We start from the raw sequence: 8,640 nt of genomic DNA, 5'->3' as shown, positions 1-8,640 counted from the left end.
GGAACAAAGGGTATGTTTACACTTGGAGATGGGGGTTTGATTCCCAGTTCCAGGAGACACACCCTTGCTCGCTTTCATCAAGCTCGCATGCTAAAAATAGAGCGTAGCCACGGCAGTGCACCTGGCAGGACCGGCTAGCCGCCCCGTGTACATGCCTATCAAAGACCCTACATACACACTCAGGTAGCCAATCCATCCCTCAGCTCGCACTGCCGTGATTACACACTATTTTTAGTGTGCTAGCTTGATGAGAGCTAGTTTGTCTCCTTCAGCTGGGAATCACACCCCCGGCTCCCCGTGCAAATATACTCTGAGAACAGAAAGATCTTAATGAGGGACTTTGGGAGGGAAGTAGTAGACTAAGGTAATTTGTGGAGGTTTTGGTCCTCTGGTCAAGAGGAGGCTTCTGCAGTTAGGGGAGGTGGGTATGTTCTTCAATCCCTCAGCACAACTAGGACTGAAAAGGTTCCAAGGAAGGAAGGATCATATGCTAGTGCTCTGGCTATCAGACCAGAAGCTAGAACCCCCTGGATTTTAATGATAGCTCTGAAAATGACGCCTTATGTGGCCTTGGGAAAGTCACCTACTACCTGAGCATTTTCTGCCTCTGAGACATGGGAATAGTAATAATTCTTGGCCACTTCACACAACTGTTGTGAGGCTTTAATTAATTAGTGCTTGCAAAATGCTTTGAAGGAGGCGGTGCTAAGTGTTGGGAAAAACTCCTCTGTCATGAGTGTAATATCCATCTTCTCACTCTCCCCACCAGGAGGTCAGCACTGACCCTAATAAATCTGAAGATTTGTAAACTTGGCTTTGGTTCATGGCTGCAAAGGCTGAAGATAAAGTAATTCAGATCTTAAAACAGTTATTTTTGGTATGTATGACGCTGAGGAGTCTACTGATTCTGCTGTGAACTGGGTAACAGGAGATCTCTCACCGCAGATTTATGTGAGTTACTTGTACTCCTTTTGGATGGTGCAGTAGGTTTCTTTGATGGCATTTAAAATTCATTCTTCCACAGCCCCCATGATTTTGATTGTTCTCTCTGATGGAAGTTAGTGACTAACCTTCTATAATGCTTGCATGACACGAGTTCTGTAACATATCAGTCAGCACTCAGTTCCTTCTCAACTACAGAGGGGTTTCACAATGCTTGTCTTTTTACAGTTGTACTTCTGAACTGGCTTGAATATTTTGGTCCCTAAAACTGAAACTAGTATTACAAACCACATATATAAGCCATAAACTCCAGTCCTGTGCCACAGGGATTTTGATGAACTGGGAACAACTGTACAAGGCAGGAGATTGGTAATGGAGCTTTTCGCCTCTAGATCACTGGGTAGAATCCAGGCCAGGCTGGGTGAATAGTGTTGTCATGTCTCAGTATTATGCTGATTTATATGGGTGGTCTCAGTCCTGTCTCCACCTCACAAAATTCACCACTGCAGTCACCACATTTTCTGGTAGCCTTGAAAAAACATGAAGCATTAAATACCTGCTTATCCATACACTTTGCAAACTCAGTGCATAGGTAACATGGTGAAAGAAGCTATAGAAAAGCCGTAGATAGACAGATGTCCTCCCTTTGTTCCGGGATGGGGGAAAAATAGCGGGGCATTGTATGGAGAGTAATTGTGCGTTCCCTGGTGGTTAGAGAGAAGGCTTCAATCTTCAGGGATGAAATTTGAGCACCTTTTACACCAGCACTAAATTCCCATTGAAATGAAAGTTATTGGGGGGGGGGGAAGGGGGGCAGCTAAAAAGTTATTGGACGTTCCCAAGCCAGTGCTGAAATTTGTCATCATTTGGAGAGGAGGGAGGAAAAACTGACTATAAGAGTATAGTTGCATAGCTGTAATAAACTCACTTATAAGAAGAGGACAAGTCAGTCACTCCTTAAACTGCGGGGCGGGGGGTGGGGCGGGAATTAGATCTGATTAGATAGAGGTTCATTGCAGGTCAATCACGTGAAATCTGCATGTCAAAGATGGATATGGTGTGCCAATAGGGCTCAGTGCAAGAGGAGGAGTGGCTTTGTAATAAAGGCACTGGATGGAGACTCAGAATATCTGGGTTCAAGGCCCGGCTCTGCAGCATACCTCAGTTGTGACCTTGGGCAAATAATAATGTGTTCCTCAGTTTCCTATCTGTAAAATGGGGATTATAATCCTGTCTATTTAGACTAAAAGAAAAGGAGTACTTGTGGCACCTTAGAGACTAACAAATTTATTTGAGCATAAGCTTTCGTGAGCTACAGTTGTAGGATACAGACTAACACGGCTGCTACTCTGAAACCTCTGTTTAGACTGTAAACCCTTCAGGGCAGGAACTGTCTCTTACTGGGTGTTTGGACAGCATTTAGCACAATGGGCGCTGGACCTAAATTGAGTCCTGTAGGTGCCACTGTAAGATAGCAATAATAAACGTTTTGATGGGAATGTTGAGACCATGCACTGAACTTTAAAGATCACGCAGATCGTGACTTGATATTATTTCAAGATGCTCAGAAACCCTGTTGGGGGATTTATTATTTTTTTTTCAGGATGAAAAGCATGTTTTCTCTTTCACTCTCACTCCCCATGATTATATTGACAGTAAATTCAAACGAATAATATATATTATCAGTATAATCATTACTATATATTATTTTATGTATTATAATTAGCCAATTTATTCTTAAAAGCATGTGATTTATCCCATTTAACAGATCTTGCAGTGGGATTAGAGTTTGTTGCGTACTGTGTTGAATTCACAGAGCCCACCGCAGCTCCAGATGTCTGTATAATTCCAAACTGAATATTAAACGTGGAGAGATGGAGGAGAGGGATACACATGTGGATGTATGAACTGGCTATTAATAAATCTGAGCAGTGAACAAATGGATCTGAATGGGACACAAAGAAAAATCAAACTGGGCACGCAGTCATCTGCTAAATCATTCCACGCAGATCTGCTAAAATGGAGGCAGAGAAAGTAATGGAAGAGAGATAACGAGGCCATAACCCCCGTCCTGGGGATTATAAAATTGATCTGATTTCCATGACGGGATGCCCCTGCCTTGGTCGTTTCATTTGTCTTACTTGAGTGAAGTTTGTACTCTTCATTCAAGAAGAAAAATCCGGGCTTCTTTTTGGCAGGGTTGATCATAAATTGCTGACTCTTAAGAACTGGAAATTAGTTGGATGAGGCTCTGATGAGGTTTAAGCATTGGCAGGGCTCAGAGTGCATTGCTGTTGGGAACATATGTTTAACATCTTCAGTAAGCTCCTGCTTAACCTATTTGCAGTGACTAATCCGAACAGATGGGATTTTGTTTTGTTTTTTAATAGTGAATATTTATCAGGATGTCTCAAACCTATGATTTAATAAGGACTATATGTAGGAATAGATAGATGAAGCTGACCAGGCAGATCATGTGAAGGGCTGGATGGAGTATACAGAGATCCCGGAGAGGCTGAGTTTAGAGAATATATCCTGAACACAGAGGACAGTAGGGCTGCAGCATTGGACCTGATGGGGCAGATTAATGTAGGGGCAGAAAGGCTTGTGCATCCCTCATTTGGCCTGTACCAGCATCTGGCACAAGCTAGGGCAGCCCCGATGGGGTGGCTTGTCTTGTCTGTCTGCTTCAATCACCGCTATACAGCTGCAGAATCTCAAGGTAGCAGATCTGCTCTGGACACTCACCTCGTACACCTCAATCTGCTCCTCTGGCTTCGACTCCTGCTCAACCCTTGGCCTGCCTAGGAGTGCCCTATGTCCTGAGGTCTGTGGTGGAAATGTCCTAGAACTGGTATAGCCATCTCTGTGTCTTGGCGTGAGGCCATTTGTATAGAAGGAATTGGTCTGGGTGGGATTCTAAGCTTCTCCCGTGGCCCTCAGTGACAGCCTAGCTGGAGCAAAAGGACCTCCAGGCAGCAATGAATTGATCCTGAGATGTCTTGACTGCAAAATGGGACTACAATGGAATTTCTGATTTGGCATTAACCATGGGATAGGGAGAATCCAGAGCTCCCTGTCAAGGGACAGATTTTCAAAAGACCACCAGGCCAGATTTCCAAGCACTCAGCACCCCAGTAGCTCCCATAGTGACATTAATGGTCAGATTTTTGAAAGAACTGAGCACCAGAGCTGGTTGAGGCAATATATACTGTATATACTCATTCATTAGCCCATTTGTTTGTAAGCTGACCCCCCACAAGATGGTTAGGTAAAAACAGCAAAAACGGTATGACCCTTTCATAAGCCGACCCTATATTTCAGGGGTTGGCAAACTTTGGCTCCTAGCCCATTAGGGGAAGCCGCTAGCGGGCCTGGACATTTTGTTTACTTGGTGCGTTCACGGGCACGGAGCCCCTCAGCTCCCAGTGACCACGGTTTGCCATTCCCAGCCAATGGGAGCTGCCACTTCCTGCAGTTCCCATTGGCTGGGAATGGCAAACCATGGCCACTGGGAGCTGAGGGGCTCCGTGCCTGTGAACGCACCAGGTAAAGAAAATGACATTGTATTAGATATTCAATTCAATGATTCCATAAAGTTTAAAATCATCAAATTTTGGTGTAGACCCATTTATAAGCCGACCCCTGCTCTTTGATGCATCACTTTTTTACCAAAAATATCTGGCTTATGAATGCATATATACGGTACATATTTTCCCCCCTCTCAGAAAACTTGGATGAAGATGGGGGCGTGAGTTGCGGTTTTTATCACAATTTTTGGCAGAAACGTTTAACATTGCATCAAAAACCCAAATCTTGTTTGTTTTGGGGAGTCTTTTCCCCCAACAAGACTCTCGGAGGGATATTGGTTCAGTCACTTTCTCTCTCTAGGGCTAGCGGGGCTTGTGCTAGTGCTCTAAAAATAGCCTGGGGGAGACGGGGGGGCTTCAGAGGCCAAGCGGCAACTTCGAAGCGCTATCTACATGGCTACTTTTAGAGCTCTAGCATGAGCCCCACTCGCCCCAGTCTCTTGACCTGGGCTAGGAGGTTCACTCCAAAATGCTGTGTGGAAATACCTGATGTGCCTTAGTTTCCTCTATATTGCCTCTATATAAATCCATGGTATGCCCACATCTTGAATACTGGGTGCAGATGTGGTCGCCCCATCTCAAAAAAGATATATTGGAATTGGAAAAGGTTCGGAAAAGGGCAACAAAAATGATTAGGGGTATGGAACAGCTTCCATATGAGGAGAAATTAATGAGACTGGGACTTTTCAGCTTGGAAAAGAGACGGCTAAGGGGAGATATGATTAAGGTCTATAAAATCATGACTGGTGTAGAGAAAGTATATAAGGAAGTGTTGTTTACTACTTCTCATAACACAAGAACTAGGGGTCACCAAATGAAATTAATAGGCAGCAGGTTTAAAACAAATAAAAGGAAGTATTTCTTCACACAACACACAGTCAACCTGCGGAACTCCTTGCCAGAGGATGTTGTGAAGGCCAAGACCATAACAGGGTTCAAAAAAGAACTAGGTACATTCATGGAGGCTAGGTCCATCAATGGCTATTAGCCAGGACGGGCAGGAATGGTGTCCCTAGCCTGTGTTTGCCAGAAGCTGGGAATGAGCAACAGGGCATGGATCACTTGATGATGACCTGTTCTGTTCATTCCCTCTGGGGCACCTGGCACTGGCCGCTGTCGGAAGACGGGATATTGGGCTAGATGGACCTTTGGGCTGACCCAGTATGGCCATTCTTATGTTCCTTATTAGTAAAAAGGGACAATAATCGATCTCTCACAGGGATGTCATGAGTGTTAAACAGTGTTCTTAGAGCTGAGGTCCTCTGTCGGAAGGTGCTATGTAAGTGCAAAAAATGTGTTGTCTGTACATGTAAATTGAGGGTTACATTAGCACCTAGGCTCTAACTGAGACCGGTACCCGGTTATGCTAAGTGCTATACAAACACATAGCAACAGTGAAGCCTGCTCCAAGGCGCTTACAGTCTAAACAGAACAGGAAGAATGATTATCCCTATTTTAGAGATGGGAAACTGAGGTGCAGAGAGTGACTTGCCCAAGGTGCCACAGGGAATTTGTGGCACAGTCGGGAACTAAATCAAAATCCTCTCGTTCCCAGACCACTGCCTCACCCACAAGACTGTACATGGATAGACATGTCCACAGAGACATTTATTTAGCATCAGTACTGATGTGTGTCCTTTACACAGGCTCCTCTTTCATCATGAGCAGCTACATTAATTCCTCTCTTAAATCAAACCCCAAAGCCGTGAAAAATCTTGCACCCGTGAGAGGTCTTTCTAGCCAATACCTTTGTGTACAGTCAGAACGCACCAATAGAGAGATCAAATTAATTGACTTTTCCTTCCAGCAAAACATTTTTCATAACATGGGCATCAAAATTATCTCATCTGTTACAAATCATCTGCTTACTTCTCTCCTCTTCTTATGGAAAGAAAAACAAAGGCGTCCTTTAGGAAGGTATTTACACTGTCAATGTCTCTAACGCAACCCTGACATTTCATCACACAGAGACACTCTTGCCTTTCCAATTACATTAAATTTTCAGGATGTCTGAGAGTCAGCCCAAAGCAAAGTAGATCAGATGGAACTCTTGCTGCAGGTGTCTCCAGTTGCCTTTTTCAAGAACCGTTAAAGATTTAGGTTTCTTTTGTACAACCTGAGGTAGACAATACATTTTTTCTGTTCTCTTTGTGGCCAAAACAAACAAACAAAAGTCCAAGGGACCAGACTGGACCTGAGCAGAGGCAGATGTGAGCTAAGTGGTGATGAAATGCAGCCATCAGTAGGTCAGTTATTGATTAAAAACCCAAAACATTTAATTACCTGGTAAAAACTCTGCCTGTCCTATGAAATCCTCCAGTTACTCCAAGTCAAGATCAATGTCTCTCTCTCTCTCTTTTTTTTCCCTCTTCTCCTATAATATTTATCCTGGTTCCCTGCATAAGCTGCAGATTGACTTTTCCATTTCACAGTGTGTTTGTCTACCTCTTTACTCGGTGATCTTGCTAAAGGCGAGAGTCTGTATCTCCCCACAGGCACACATAGGAAACAAACACAAGCATGGGATCATTTCTTCATATTTTAACGTTATGGTGATGGCACGCACTCAAGCCATCAGTGTTCAAAGATGATGTACTGGCGCACCTTCTGAGTTCCTGTACTCAGCACAGATGGGGCGGAAATCTGTCTTTAAAACATCATTGTGCTCCCCATGTGCGGGGAGTGCTTGGATGCCTGTCCAGCCCCCAGGCTGTTACTTTCAGGGCTGCTTTAAGTTACATTCTTCTCCCTATTGCCCCTTATGGGCCATAGAAAGCAATGAATAGCCAGAGTGCGGTGCCCTCTACTTGTGCCCCTGCCAAACTCTCTGGGCTTTTCTGGCAGAATTCCTTTATAAAGGCTGACTCTTAATCCTCTTGAATAGAATCTCACCCTATCGGAAAAAGGACTACATGCAGGGTAAATGACGATTCTACCCGAGTAAGGGTGGGAAGAATCAGGCCCTTACATTATAAAATCCTTGGGGCAGGGACATTGTCTTTCCGTGCCGGGTATGTTTTATGGCACTACAGAAACGATGATTTCCGCCACAAGTCTCACCTGACTCGCTCATGATCCCTGCTCTCCGTTCTGGTCCCTATTCTTGAATCTGAACCTCCTAACCCTATCCGTATTCCTTGGCCTCTTCCTTATCACTTTGTGGCAGTGTAACAATGGCTCGATCCAGCAGTCGGTTTTGGCTCATGAAAACCCCCGTTGACCTCATTGTGAGTTTGCTTGGCTAAAGACCTCAGGATATTCCGCCTGTATTACTATTTGTATTGCTTTAGCACTTAGAAGCTTCAACCAAGGTCAAGGCTCCATTATTCTGGATGCTACATATTATATATATATATATATATATATATATAAAATATATATACACACACACACACAAACACACACACCCCTAATAAGAGTCCGTGCCTGCACCAAAGAGCTTAAATGTTGAATAGACAATACAGAGAGGAAGGGAAGTAGAGGCAAAGAGAGGTAAAATGACTTGCCCAAGGTCACATAGCAGGTCAGTGGCAGAGCAGGGACTAGAACTATCCATTGGACCACACTCTCTCTCACACATGGCAGGGCAATCCCTGTTGTAACCAAGGCCTCGATAAACTGAATATATTTTGTATTTAAAGATGTTTAATACTCCAAGGCTGATGAAATTATCATGCAAGAGAATGGGCCAAATATATCCCAAAGGTTATTCTGCAGAAGTGTTTTGAGTTCTGATAGGCCAAATCCTTCCTGGCAGTAGTCATTATTATAAAATGAAATTGCAAGTGACTCTGCATCTTTTTTTATTTTAATGTGAAGCAATTGCTGTTCTTTAATATATTAAAGTAAGTTTACCAGGCATGCTGGGGATGAATAAGTGAGCTCTCGGCTAGGTAATAAAGTATGAATCTAACATGCTGGGAGGAATATATGTGATGTCAGCACTGGCTTGTCGCTGATGTTTAACAATAACGGACCATTTAAAAGCTTTTTTTTTTTTTGACTAACCACCTACTGCTGCTCATTGACATGAGAGAACAAAGGATGTTGCATTCGAGTTCTACAACATACTTTGCTCCCTGTGCCATCGAGAAGAAATATCCTCCCA

The sequence above is a fragment of the Natator depressus genome, chromosome 26 (genome assembly GCF_965152275.1).
Source record: "Natator depressus isolate rNatDep1 chromosome 26, rNatDep2.hap1, whole genome shotgun sequence".
Taxonomy (NCBI): Eukaryota; Metazoa; Chordata; order Testudines; family Cheloniidae; genus Natator; species Natator depressus.
Note: the sequence above shows the minus strand (reverse complement) of the source record.